Source organism: Thermobia domestica, chromosome 4 (genome assembly GCF_964235325.1).
Source record: "Thermobia domestica chromosome 4, izTheDome1.hap1.1, whole genome shotgun sequence".
NCBI lineage: Eukaryota > Metazoa > Arthropoda > Insecta > Zygentoma > Lepismatidae > Thermobia > Thermobia domestica.
In genome coordinates this window covers 257,421,941-257,437,867 of record NC_137457.1, presented here as the reverse complement: position 1 = coordinate 257,437,867, position 15,927 = coordinate 257,421,941, and the positions used below count along the sequence as shown (strand labels likewise).

The following is a 15,927-nucleotide window of genomic DNA, read 5'->3' as shown; positions in this document are numbered from 1 at the left end:
TTTCGCGTTAAATCAGAAACTGTGTGTTAAAGTTATGCGAAGTTTATTTGTATCAATATAATGATTTTTACGTGAGTTGCAATTCGGTTGGCAGTGTTGCCAACTGGTAGAACTTTTGTTTCCAAATGACACTATTTTTTTTTTTTTTTTTTTAATATATATTCATTAATGATTGTAAACATCAAATGAAGCACAATTTTCTCCATATCACCACAGTTTTCGAAAACTTATGTGCATTTCATTAAAAGGTTTTATCTTGTGCATTATTGATAGTTTGAAACATTGAGTATGATTTTCACTTTATGTTTAGCATCATTAGTAATACAAAATGTTGAATGAAAACTACGTCTGCGTAATAATAAGATTTTTTTTTTTTATTTATTATTTCAGAACCTCTCGTAACTCTACACATCAAGTTCGAATTTGTTCAAGAAGTACTGCTGCAATCACGAAAGAGTTCACTACGTGATTCGTTGTCGTGAACATCGTCCAAGTGTTCTCTGGAAACATGAAAATTGTTTCCACTGGTAACATGACACTGTAGTGCTCTAATTACAGTCTTTGTGTGAATATCAACGGAGAAGTCCTATCACAGTAAGGACCGTATTAAATGTGTTTGGTGATTATCCTAAAAGCATAAGAGGATTATGTACAGAAAGAATTTTCTAGAAAAAATTTATGTTGGGGTAAAATATATGTATTGCGTACAACGTGCGTGCCAAAACGGAGTATTAGGAGAGAATGATTATTTGTGTAAAGAGTGCTTTGAATATTTATCGTAAACAACGTGAATATATGTGTGTGAGATATTGGTGACCACGCACCAGCAAGATGAAGAATTTGTTCCTCTGGAGGTAGATTTGGAAATACTTAGCCAGACAGTTCACGTACTAAACATGAATGTGTCGCCATTAAAACGGTCGTCATCGGTGAAACCTAGACTGCGGCAAAGGTCTCAAAACTTTTCATACTGCGTTTCAAATAGCCTTGGGTACAGATCACAAATAATCATCCTCCCCTAATAAGTATGTTCAGGCAGACACGCTATATGCAATCCACATATTTTACCGCAAGGTAAAATTTTTGTCGAAACTTCTTTTTGTACACAATCCTTTTATGCCTTTTAGGATAATTAACACATTTAATACTATCCTTACTGTAATAGGACTTGTCCATTGTTATTGACACGAACACTGTAAATAGTGCACTACAACGTCATGTTACCCGTGAAAACAATTTTCATGCTTCCAGAGAACACCGAATCACGTAACAAACTGTTTAATGGTTCCAGCAGAACTTCTTGAACAAGTTCGAACTTGATGTGTAGAGTTACGAGAGGATCTGCAACAGGGTTGGCTGGTTTAACCCCCCACCCAAAAAATATAAATAAATAAATAAAAATAAAGAACGAAAAATGCTTTAAATCGTGTGAACATCATGGTGACGTTTCCACATACCAAACTATCCGCATTACGTTTATCTACTTTTCACCTTTTAATCAAGGAGTCCCGTGTTCAGTTCTCGGTCGAACTAAAGCCCATCTTTCAAGTATAAACTAAGTCGCGATATGAGGTGTCCCTCTAAGCAAAAGTCTTCTCCGTGATAACCTTGATATTTCATAAGGATGTTAAGCCTAAACATACTAAATGAAACCAAATTATATATTTCTACTTGAATGAATGCCTGTTGTTTTATAAAGAAGCAAAGGTTGCTTAAATATATTGATAGAAATTGGCAAAATTTATCAACTCCCTACGTAGCTTCCAACATTAGCTGGGATTTGACTTGGATTTAATTTTATTGAATGATATCTACATACCAAATTTGTAAGTTAATACCTCAGTTTTAGCGTAGTGATTATGATACGTTGACCTTAAAATTTTATATACAAATACATTTAAAGTAATGACAGGATTTTCCCAACTAATTTATGTCCATATTTATTATACATACATAGAATAAATTATTTAAACCATAAAAACCTAGTTTAAACCTAAAAAAACCTACTTTTTCAATAAAAACCATGGGTTTTACCAACCCTGATCTGCAATAAAGAAAAAGAAATTTTTTTCTCCTTATTATTATTATTATTATTACACAGACATAGTTTTCATTCAACATTTTGGTTTTACTAATGATGATACACATCAAGTGAAATTCACACTCAATGTTTCAAACTATCAATAATGCACAAGATAAGATCTTTTAACGAAATACATATAAGTTTTCGAAAACTGAGGTGATATGGAGAAAATTGTGCTTCATTTGATGTTTACAGTCATTAGTGAATACCAAATATAAAATAAAAACCACGTAGTGTCATTTGGAAACAAAAGTTCTACCAAGTTGGCAATACTGCCAACCGAATTGCAACTCACATAAAAATCATCATATTGATACAAACAAACTTTGTGAATTTCGCATAACACATAGTTTCTGATTTAACGCGAAATATATATTTTATTTTCCATTGTCGCGAAATTTTAAGTCCCGAGTTGGAAATCCTGTAACTCGAAAACGAAGTGGAATTCGACGCATGTTTATAGGAACTTTTCTACTTGATTTGATGTCAGGATTTAACTCTCAAAATTTTCATACTCCCCTTCAAATCGTCTTGTGTACAGGACCTAAATGCCCATAGGAAATATATACATTTCAAGTACAAAAATCGAAATTTCAGTAATTAATTGCGAACGTTAGCCTCTGCAGCCGCATGAACGGTTTTAACGGATATTAAATACTTAGGTACTTCTCCAATAGTTGTAAGAAATTCTGATTTTTAAAAAGTGGTTTTTTTTAGAAAATGGCGGCCAAACATGAGGTCTTAATGAAATTTTCAGCTTTTCATCATAGTATAACATAGGATGTAATAATCAGAAACGTAAGTCGTTTACATTTTCAAGAGACCTTATCGAGTAGATTTCGATGCTAGAAGCAGAGGTTGATATGGCTTGTGAGGATGGAAATAAAAAATGTTTGAAGTTAGCAAAATTTTCACCAACGTTGGCAACATTACGAGTGAATCGCGCAATTCGTATTGGACCAACAGACGTTATTAAGTACTCGTTTCTGTACAATAACACTTAATTTGACATGTATTGCAGTTTTTCGAGCAATCCGAGAGGAGGGCTGCTACTTTGAAAGGCTGTATATTGAAGGACAAATTTTTTTCAGCAAAAAGAAAAAATATGTCTAATAATATTGCAAATAGATCCCATACAAACAATATGAATGAAATCTGAGACTATGATGGGGACCAATTGTGTCTTGCCTGGACGATTTGAAATGTAATCGGTCATTTATAGGTAAAATACGATGTTAAACATTTTTCGTGAAGGTCGTAGAGTGTGAATATAAGTAACTACTGGCAGTGCACTGCATATTGAAATTAATTTTGAGTGACAGTGAAAGCATTGTATATACTCCTTCACTACCGTGCATCCTTGCTTATGTATGCCGCCATCGCTTACGCGTGTGCTTCCTACGGACGCAACCCTTCGCTACTGCTTGGGCCCTCATGTTACGCTCATGTCCTGATTCGGTTAGATAATATTCGTGCTTTTCAGTAGTCACCTAGCACAAGTTGGTTCGTGTTTTATGCACTTTAGTTTTTATGTTATACATCCGCACTGTATTTATACAGAGTGTACGCTCTGCTAAAAGAAATAAAAAGTTCTAAGCTAATCTGAAAATGTAAGAAATGTGCCAAAATTTGGTAGAACCGTCTGCTCGAATAATACCTTCAATTATCTGCACTACCAAGATAATGCTCACCACCGTATTGTATATGCTCATTTTACATGTAGATTTGAATGTGTCATTTGCCATTTGAAAAGAAGTAGGCTAAGAGTGCACTTTATGCCGAATATTCATTGGAACTGATTCCTCGGAACGGTTCAGAGATCAGTTTTCTAAAATAATCACATGAATCGAAGCAATCGAAAAGTAAATTCTGGACAAGCTTTGCATACCACCTAATAAGCAATCGTAATCTAACTTCACACCAGCAAACTAAGATATATCATAACAATGATAATATATTACGATTGTTAACGAAATTATCTACCTCACTCACCAAGAATTTACTCTTCAATTGCTATACAAGGGCAATATCCTTGAAAACTGACGCTAAAGTCTCCCGAAACATCAATTCAGCTGAAACGGTGACTATCACTTTTGTGATCTCAATGGGGAGCTGCCGCCCTCCAAACCCCCCGCTCAACAACAAGTAAAGAAAACATCCAAAACAATAAATAATAAAACCACTACTATAAATCTAACATAATACAGAAATATTAACTGCAAATACTAACACTCACCACACTAATACTAACTGTTAACAAATACTAACTACAAACTGCAAACAACACTCACCACTAATTATAAATCAATCCAGCATGACGAAGAAAAATGAAATACATTTCACCAATCGAACAACCAGCAGCAAACCTCCTCTTTCATAAGTAATAAGCAAAATGAAGCATAAAATTATCAGAACGATAAGTTAAATTTAAATTCGTCTTTAAATGCAACCACAGATTCTCGATAGACGGCACCACTCTCGGGATCAGTGTGCCTACTGAGTTTCGAGGAAATTCTAGAACACTCGTTGATAATGAAATCATAATTAGTAACATTACACACAAAAAAATATGATAAAAGAAAAACCTGCGATAAAGATAAATTAACATTTTCAAAAAAACTCTTCCATCTCAGAGAAACATATTTCTTGAAATCCGAACACTTCCTATTATGACAGACTAACGAAATGAATAACCGTCCCCTATTAACAAATTTAGAAAAAATATTCAACAGTCTACCACATCTACTACAATTCTTTTCAATGTTAATCAATCCACACAATATAGCGAAACGATAGGCATTCACTTCAGTATCACATACATGTTTAAACAAAATAAATAAATAAATAAAATAATTAATATCAGAACAATCAAACTCGCAAAACGGTCTGTTCAAATCCTGGACAATATTACAAGAACGAACCGACATCGAAACTGACTTCAGCTGACACACTTGACTGCCTTCTCTTTCCTTCACCAAAGTAACACATAGTTCAATTTCCAAATTCAAACATACAGCATGATCACTCAAGAGTACATAACAACCAATCAGCGACATCAACAAAACCAACCAACCACAGCACAGGAGACAATATCACTGCCACCAAGCGCTAAAACACCAAAACAACATTCTCAACAGAAAGAACGATTCCGTACCTGTTCCAGTGACTGTGATTCTGTCCCTGCAATGCCACTTTCAGTGTTGTCGGCATAAAACGCACTCTAGCCAAAAGTAGAACTATGTTGAGTTGGTAACACTGGGCAAGGTTTTAGATTACTGGTCCCCCCTCCCATTGAGCAGTAATAAAGACAGAAAACAACGTGCCCTGCGGGGCCCTAACCCGCCTTCACTCACTAACGCTCGCTCGGCAATACTGTATAAGTTAAATGTATAAACTTTAGTACAGAAAGAAACCTTCCCAGCTACTAATCTACGTGGGGGACCAGTAATCTAGAACCTTCCCGTAACACTGTTAACCTTGTGGTATCACTTATGGAGCATGCCAAAGAATGACGACTCTTGCTAACAATTGCACGATATAAACTTTCAGCGCATTTTGTTCATTAGTTCAAAAGTTATAAGGGCGTATTAAGATACGAAGTCTACCCTGCATATATTCCCACTTCTTTTATACCGCCGTTATCATCCATTTCATTCGTCAGTGCATAATCATGGATGGTTAAAGTTAAAAAGATTTACAATACACTGAATAAAAATGGCAATTTTACGGTTAAAATGAGTGACTGCGTATGAGAGAGGACTGTTTAAGATGTTTATTTTCAGTGGCGGAGCATTTCTGCACAATATAGCAAACCAGTATTCTATGTTTACAAGTGTTAGACCCAGGGTTGGCTGGTTTAAACCAAGGTTAAAAAAATAAATAAATAAATAAATAAACTAAAAAAGATAAAAAAAAGAAAAAGAACGAAAATGCTTTAAATCGTGTGAACTTCATGGTGATGTTTCCACACATCAAACCATCTGCATTAGGTTTATCTACTTTTCACCTTTTAATCAAGGGGTCCCGTGTTCAATTCTCGGTCGAACCACAACCCATCTTACAAATTTAAACTAAGTAGCGATTCGACGTGTCCTTCTAAGCAAAAGTCTTCTCCGTGATAACCTTAGTATTTCATAAGGATGTTAAGCTTAAACATACGAAATGAAACCAAATTATATCTTTCTACTTGAATGAATGCCTGTTGTTTTATAAAGAAGCCATGGTTGCTTAAATATATTGATAGAAATTGGCAAAATTTATCAACTGCCTACGTAGCTTCCAACATCAGCTTGGATTTGACTTGGTTTTAATTTTATTGAATGATATCTACATACCAAATTTGTAATTTAATACCTCAGTTTTAGCGTAGTGATCATGATACGTTGACATTAAAATTTTACATACAAATAAATTTAAAGTAATAACAGGATTGTCCCAATGGCTGAGGCGGGAGTTTTTCCGATTTATATATGATTCTGTATAATGTTTTTACTTGTGTAACTGTTCATCATTTTGTCCTTCTGAAATGACTCTTGACAATTATATTAACAAGTAGGCCTATGTAAAGATCAGTACAACGTATTTTTATCAGAAGTCATTCGTGAGTGAGTCGGCAATCGCATTTATGACCAATATCCCAGTTTCGTGTCCAAATGGACAATTTCTCTTGGATGTAAGCCGAGAAGCGGTTTGGATTCTGCTCTAAGCTTATGTGATCCCTTCCAGCATAACCTAGTTGATGCATAATAACACCAAGGCGAAACAAACTAAGGATATAGTATACGTAAGACCGTCTGAGTTCCAGAAGCTGGACGCTCATACTTTTAGGGATTATTCATTGAGTATCTACGAACTTAGAAAGGGGGTAACAAACCCACTTTCATTTACTTATCCACTGATACGAAAATAAAAAAGAACGTACCTATTTGCCCTTGTACTTTATATGCTATAGCGCATTACATTATATGCAACAAGGATTTTGGTCTGCATCATGATATAAATTTTAAAATATTTAACATTTTTCGAATCGAAATCAACAAAATTTATTCTAGAAAGTAAAAATAGAATGTTAAGCACATATAATGAAGACAACGCAGTGATTTAATTTGGTAACGTATAAATATATAATATGAAGTATCCTCGCGCACGGAAGACAGGGGGTTCTCATGTATACTATTACCCAGGGTTGGCAAAAACCATGGTTTTTATTAAAAAAACCAAAAAAACCGGTTTTTTTGGTTTAAACCTGGTTTTTATGGTTTAAATAATTTGTTCTATATATTCATATCATATATGGACAGAAATAAGTTTGTTTCGCCTTGATGTTATTATGCAACAACCGGGTTATGCTGGAAGGGGTCACATAAGCTTAAAGCGGAATAAAAACCGCTCCTCGAGTTACATCCGACAGAAATTGTCCTCCATTTGAACTCGGAACCAGGACTAATTGGCCACAAATGCGATACGTCCCTCGACTCACTCACGAAGGAATCCTGATAAAAAAAATACGTTGCACTGATCTTTACATGCTTCTTAATATAACTGTCACGAGTCATTTCAGAAGGACAAAAAGATAAACAGTTGCACAAGTGAAACCATTACACAGAATTACATATGAACAATTTCAAAGTACTACGGAGTACGGAAGAACTAATTTAGTTCAAGTTAGTTAACAACGACTTTTATTGGTCCAAATTAAAGAAATACACCGACTTAATCTGCATATCAATAAGAAAAGTGAATAAAGATACGAATTATTTGAGTCCACTTTGGCTCCGACTCATTTATACATAAATAGATACCAAAGATACTTATTTCACTAAATGTTTCTCGTGGGGTCTGTATGACCCCCCACACACACACAAAAAGTACGCCATTATCGATGTATTTTATCAATAGTAAACATTGAAACGAAACAATATTTAGAATTTTTCTTCGATTGCAATTACATAACAATAATAACAACTACAAAAAAATCACAAAATAAACATTTATATACTTTTTTAAAAAAAGTTGCTTTTGTAGTATAACCTTTTTGAGTAATGAATGGGGAATTTAGGTCTGAATATAATACGAATAATATACGGGAGTGAAACGTGATAACTCACAAATGTGTGTTCATCAAGATTTTACAAACACTTACACTTTTGCGAACATTTTTTGATTTTTTTGTTTAAACCACCTTGGTTTAAACCAGCCAACCCTGCTATTACCCAAACTAATTTCTGTCCATATCTAATATAAATATAATAAGAGTAAATTATTTAAACAAACAAACAAAAAAAAAAAACTGGTTTAAACAAAAAAACTGTTTTTTTCGTTTTTTCAATAAAAAACATGGTTTTTGCCAACCCTGGTTAGTACATTACTAGTGCAACGTTACGGTTCAAATGAATCAGTGCATTTTTAAACAACTGTGTAACTTAACAATTTCCACCAGTGGACTGTTTCTACATAATGCAGAGAACGTATACTTTGTTTAGAAGTACAGAGTTACTAGTGTAAAGACATTACAAGTACTCCAACAAATACAAGTGCACTCTTTTTATGCGACATACGGTGTTTTTTTTTTCACTATCCTTGTCTGTGCTTATACCCTGAAGCGCTGGTTTGGCTTCTGCACTCCAGCCCTAAGTCAGTTAGATATCATTCGTTTTTTAAAAGCAGTCACCTAGCACAGGTTGGTTAGTATTTTGTGCACTAGTCATGGTTTCTTGTATAACAGTTTTTATGGCACTCGTCCGGACGCGTAATTATGCCCATAAAGGGTCACACATATGAATTTGTACGCAATTATCTTGGACAAGTGCCAAAGAAACAAGGGTGTAGAATGTTATAAGGAATAAATTACAGCACACAGACTAAAAATTAAGTAAAAAATGTGTTTCAAAATTCGACAGTGGTTTGTGTTTGTCTTATTCTTTCCTTCCATTCCATTCCATTCCATTCGGCATCTGTAAAATGCCGTGTAGTTTGGCCCAAACTATTCTTTCCTTACAAATCTGTGAATTGCATGTGTTGCCAAGTGACGATAGGATAGTACTATTCGACACTAAACTTCTTCATGAAAACAAAAATTAGCCATTGATTTTAAACACACTAGCAACCAAATTCTTAATCCATATCCAAATTTATAGACAGACACGCCATTTGTAAAAACAAACATAAATGTTCTCAACTTTTCAACTGTTTGTTTCTATATACAGAAGGACGTGTTTATCTGAAGTGTACACTGTAAACTTTTTCCTTTTAATACAGCATAACTGGCAGCAACGAAATCGTACACATTATCTATTAGTGCGTGATATTCTTACGAAAAAATTTGAAAGAAAGAAAAATGGAACAGATGATTCCTACGAGTAACTTAATGATTCAAGTTTTCTCATAGGTTTTGGTTTTGTGTATGCTGATTTTATTGAGAAATCTGAAACTTCCAATGCCGGCAAACCCCATTTACATTTCTTTAATATTTTAATAAGATACATACCTGTAATCCGTCTATTTCACTTCAACCGGTCTTGGAAAAAAATCCTTCTTGGTTGAGATGAAAAAGATGGTTCTACGTGGGACTATAGACCCTTCACAACGTTGGCAAACAGTAAAGAAAATATGAGACTAACATGCGGCCATGTCGGTCTGCTCCCAGATCGTCGAAATTACGTCAGCTCAGTGTAGCCAGACATTTAAACTCAAATGTCCTAACGAAATCAAAAGACCAGTGGAGGTTTGTTTCAGGACAAAGCATATTCTGGTTTTTAGTTTGGGTTAGTGGTAACGTTAGTTATAATCAGGGGTGTAGCCAGCAAGTTTATGTAGGATGGGCCCGTCGTTTTTGAGGGGGGGGGGCAGCTACAATGTACAAAGCCAAAAAAATGTGTTGCTGCTAGTGTTTTTGAGGCCTGATAAAACAGGAAAATTTTGGTTTCCTTCTGGAAAACTAGAAACATTATTTTAGCCAAGGATGATATAAAATAGAGGATCTGCCCATACATATCTTCATCATATGAACTCTATGAAGCCAAAAAAACAACCGAGCATCATCTGAGCCGGAACGTCTGATTAGCGACTCTCGTTTCCGCCATGATTGTTGGCTCGAAACATCGCAATCTTAGTGGCGCGGATTGGGCTGGGCAGAGTAGGTGTGGCGAAGCGATGACGTATGGCTTCACGATTTTGTTGTATAGGCAGATCCTCTATTTTATAACATCCTTGATTTTAGCTTCTTCTTCTTCTTCTTCTTCTTCTTATTATTATTATTATTATTATTATTATTATTATTATTATTATTATTATTATTATTATTATTATTATTATTATTATTATTATTATTATTATGTTTTCCTCCATAAATTACTTCAAGGTAGTTTTTTTATGCTTAATCAAGAACTACTGCCCGGGACCAAACGGGGCCCACTTTTGTGCATAACTATAAAGGTAACCAAGAAAGTTCTGTCACTTTTCGTGAAGGTCTGTGTTCAATTGGTCCTCACACCGTGAGTTGAATGCGAGTGGAAATAAGACGAAGGTCAGTTGTTGGTGTGGGTATATCCAACATACTACCTGGTTGTGGCAATTCAGATACACCGCGAACTTGCGTAAGGACAGAGGGAAATGGGACATCCACAGAGCGTCATAAGGGCATGTATGCTGAACGACTTTAAATGGAAGTCAAACGCCACTACAGCGGGACAGAAGCTATGCCAGGATTTTGGTGAGGGTGTCGTGACGACGCGGACTGTGCAGCGATGGTTTAACAAGTTTAAGGACGATGATGAAACACCCGAAAACACCACGTGCCGGAAGACCAATACATGTACAAAGAGGAACTGGGACTACAATTCAGTGTGAGTGGAAAAAACATTCGGCAGCACATCCATCAACTTGGGAAGCACTACAAGTTGGGTCGATGGGTCCCACATGTTTTGACTCCGGGCCAGAATGCAACGCGACAGTCGCCTGTGTTTATTTACTCTTTCGGAGCCATTTCTGGACAGGGTGTTGACATGTGAAAAAAAGTGGGTCCTATACGAAGCTCCACGGCGCCGTATTCATTGGTTAGCATCCCATGAACCGATTTCAAAACAGCCGAAACCAGCACTGCACTAGAAGAAGCTCCTTCTGTGTGCTTGGCGCATCGTGCATCGGGCATTGCTACCAGCTGGTCAGAGTATCAATGCAACTGTGTAGTGTCAGCAGTTGAACTGTGTTAAAGACAAACTCAAAACTCTGGAACCATCACTTTCAATTGCAAACGGGTCCTCGTTTACGGGACAACGCTAAGTCCCACGTGGCTAAGATGGCTCAGGACACCATTCTACGCCTTGGATGGGAGACAATATTGCAACCACTATATTCCCCGGATATTGCACCATCCGATTATTACCTGTTCCATTATTTGGACAATCATGTTAGAGGACGCCAGTTCAAATTCCTAGTAAAAGTGCAAAATGCACCAGATACCTTCTTCGTTTCGCGGCTCACCATGTTCTACCGCGATGGAATCCATGGCCTTTAAGAATGTTGGGAGAAGGTCGTCGAGGCTGATGGGGACTATTTTCGATCTTCCAGGTTAGGTGACATATCGATGTTCGAAGATGGTGGGTGAAAAAGCAACAAAACTTTTCTTGGTTACCTTTGTATTTAAATTTAAGACCTTGTATACAAAACCTATCTATACAAGATTGATTTTCTTTGAAATTTCACTTAATTTCTTTACGGTTTCCTGACAAAAATATTTATTTATTATTCGTGACTAATATATATATATATATATATATATATATATATATATATATATATATATATATATATATATATATTACACTGAGTAGAAATAAAAGAGAGAGCGAATGAAATCCAAACTGAAAAAAACATTGTTACTCACCAAATTTTCCATCCTCTATGTCTTTTAAAATACTTGTTAAAGCATATAAAAATATAATGTACTTACAAATCAATTTTGTACCTTTGTTTTATTGCTGTATTTATAGTACCTTGTTAAAACGTTTGTCTTCAAACTGTCAAATATAAATCGCAGTAAATTGTATAATCTGCTGTCACAAAAAAGTATCCTATTTTTCGATCGGTATGGAAAAACAATATTTTTCCATGCTATTTTACTGTAAATTATTAATTGTCAGTAAACTTTGTTACTTTTAAATGAATGAAGCGAGATAATTTTACTATGATGTTTTAAAAGCTGGTCATTTGGGGAGGCCAGGAAATCATTTGGGGGGCCTAGCCCCGATGCCCCCCCTGGTTACACCCCTGGTTATAATTTACAGTGCAGTTTTATTATATGGATCCATATTATAAGTAGTAGTAGTAGGAACGGGTTAGAAATCGCACACGCATGGGTATCATACTACAGATGGCCACATTCTTTCGAAAAATGGCTTTTTCGAAAACGAAAAACGAAAATTTTTTTGAAAAACGAAAAAAAAAATCGAAACAGAAGGACAAAGTTTGGAGATGGAATACGAAGGGGCGAAACGAAACTGAAGAGAAATTTGAAGTTGTGAAAGAGCAACATTTCCTTCTCTGCCTGGTTTGATTGAAGTTATAAACAAAAGAAAAGAAACGCATCATTACATATACATAAGCTTTACTCCTGGACTGAAATTAAATAGTATCTTATTTCGCTGATGTGGCGTGTTCTAATCGTAATAGCTATTTGAGACTGCTTTTAACTAGCTATCTCGTACTCGCCTTTGCTGATAGGGTATGTGGTTTCATATTCGCTGTGACTGCATATTTTGGTAACAATAAAAGATTGTTGTTTAGAGAAAGGACACGTGTCCTACGATATCAACACTTCTGATATGTTTATTGGCCTAGTGGGAGAAGCATTAGTTCGTTATGAGGAATACCCAACCGACGTTCATTATATCAGTTACCAACGCAGAGCTTGTTTCGAACTGTATAAAAGAACTGCAAGAAGATATCTTTTCGGGAAGTTTACAATGGGAAAGTCGAATATATGGGAACATTTCACTCGTGAAAAGGGTGGTGTTTCTTCAAAATGCAATTACTGTCGAAGTATTATCCACAATCGAAATTCAACGACTGGCTTGTGGTACCATTTAAGATCACGATACGTTGGTGTTATACAGGAAACATCAAGACAGCAGTCACTGAAAGACATTATTGAGGCCAAGGGTGATCCAGAGATGGAGCCACAAAACAAACAGAGGTAAGTGATTTTATATACATATCTATTGGTGTCATTTGAAGCTTCTATCCTCGTCCCCGAGTGGGGTAGATAAGATTTATTTAAGGGACACTCGTGTTTAATACTCTTAGGGTAAAAATGAAATACAACGTAACACGAACACACTTAGTGGAGTATTTATCTATAATATATACTCTTGTAACTTTTAGAATAATATAAAAAAAGGCTGAAATTTTGTTACAAACTAAGGATGCTACAGTATCACGAAAATCCACAAAGATCCAAATGTTTTAGGCTTCTATAACAGTAATTAATAACATGGACGGGCATGCACATCCACAGTACATTAGTGTTACATACTATGATCATGATATGATTTATTTCAAATAAATAGGTACAAAAAGTTGTCATCATAGGCATTGTGCCATTATTGGCAAGTCACTTACCGCAACTGAGAAGCTTCCATGCTCCTTAGTCTTCACGTAAGGGATTGAAAATTTGACTTTTTCCCGAAAGATTTTATTTCGATAACTGCTTGGATGAGTGTCATATCCAACATAGAAGGTTTTCAACGGACGTAAGAATAATAATGCAGTTTACAGCAATTTGATATCTCAAACTGATCTGGAGATATGATACACATTGGTAAAGTTTGCAACACTGATTAAAATTATGTAATTGCAAGAATTTATTACAATTACAAGTACCAAAATCTGTTTCTGTAGTGTTATAAAAGCAAAGAGGATCAAGATGCATTACAAACAATCCCCAAATACGTCATTTTTAGGAGTATCGCTATCAGTATTCACGTTTTTCATACCTCCTGAACGATTTGAGATATCAAATTGTTGTAACGGCTCCGAGAAGTTTACGTCTTTTGAGAATCACCTATGTGATTAGACGTTCTATTTATGTAAGAAATTTTTCGAAAAAAGTCTAATTTTCAATTTCTTCTATTCATTCGAAATAAGTCATGGTCATAGTATTCGACACTAAGGTATTTCGGGTTTGTATTTCACTTCTATTCATAGACAGATCAAGGGGGGAAGGTCATTCATCTCCCTGAGTTTCACAATCACCAGTGCTGCAAAAGTGCAAGTTGAGAGATAAAACAGAATCTTTCACTACCTTCTTTCCTCACCGTTGAGTTCGTCCTGAATCTGCCTCTGCTTTTATTAATACTATTAGCAGGTTTCTGAAGTTTAGATGCTTGTCATATTGCAGCGTCCTTAATTTGCAACACTGGATAACAAATTTGTGTTGTTAAGTTTTCGTTTAATATTTAGATTTGAGACATGGCATAGTGCCGTTAAAAATATAACTTTATATTATGTTGGCAACACTATTAATTTGTTGGTACTGCAGAGTTTATTAGACAGAGTTCCCTTGTCATTATTTGTATCTTACAAAATTTCAGCCATTTTTATCAATTAGTTTTAAAATTACATGAGCGTATCAAGATAAATGGTCCATCTCAAATTTTTATACTATAAAGTGGAGAAGTTCCATTATATATAATACTAGCAGCGTTCACCCCGCTTCGCTGGGGTCACCCCGGAACGCAATAAACTTTGTTACTTAGATAATTTTTACTTTTTCGCTTTCAAGTGATATGATAAAAACCATAGTAGATTGCAGTAAATGTTAACATTATATCGCCTGTCATTTATGTTAACCCGCCGAGTGACACGGTCATGCGGGTTGCATATAAATACGTTTATTTTTACCTATGATGAACTAACAAAGGATTTGTACGTTATGGACACTTGAATGGTCAATTATCTCAAGACACTGGTAATTGAAAATTAAAGTGATATGATAAAAACCATCTAGGGTCCAAATCCTAATAACCCCCCAAAAATGAAAGAAATTGGTTCAGCCGTATTAGCGTGATGAGGGAACAAAGGATTTGTGCGTTCTCTTTTATATAAGATAAGCCTAATTAATCAATTTTTTCTTTCGTTAAATGTAAAATCTCAAATGATTGTTGCGTTTTCTTCTTTTAAAGAGACCTAAGATATTTTTCAAGGGAAAAGAAAACATATAAATAGAAGAATCGCAATCTAGTTTTTATTTTAAGCTTAACACCTTCCAAATGTGTTCCGATGATGAGGAGGATATTGGTTTTAGTTTAGCGTCCTACTCAGCTATAGAGACGTGAACTCAACGTAACATGAGATACAAACCACTTGAGCTCCAACCTGGAATCGAACCGGATCTCCCGAGCCGAAGACGCATACGCTAAACATATAGTCACGAGGGATCTCGAATGGGGCTGCGTAACTAAGGGAGATGCTAATGAGCAAAATAATTGAATTAAGAAATTTAAAGGAAAGGGAAGAACCCGGGAAGCCCACATGCACGGTGTTTGTCCAGCAAAAATCTATACAATTAGCGACGACGCCAAAGTGGGGAAGGAGGTAGTTCTTTGATGCAACGCTATGCCCCGACTGCCGCCTACAGACCTATTGTAATGTAGGCTAAACAATATCAGGATTATTTGATAGTCCCAAATTCATCTGTGCCTGTGTGGTTGATGGAAGATAAGAGACCCCCAAAATACATTTTCAACATAAATAGAAATTGAAAGCTAATTATGAATATTTATTAACGTTTATTTGTGAATGAATAAACATTTAAAACATAACTTTGAACACTTCTGGTGTAAGTTAAA

At 35.4% G+C, this 15,927-nt stretch overlaps 1 protein-coding gene across 9 annotated transcripts in view; it reads right to left on the bottom strand.

The window, feature by feature from the left end:
- The window catches only part of stau (double-stranded RNA-binding protein Staufen), a 185,604-nt gene extending 175,854 nt beyond the window's left edge, over positions 1 to 9,750 (bottom strand). For all 9 annotated transcript variants that reach the window (XM_081755796.1, XM_081755798.1, XM_081755801.1 and 6 more), the window contains exon 1: positions 9,570 to 9,750. The gene's annotated coding sequence lies outside the window, so the exon portion shown is untranslated. The remainder of the gene's footprint in view (positions 1 to 9,569) is intronic.
- Positions 9,751 to 15,927: the final 6,177 nt, after the last annotated feature.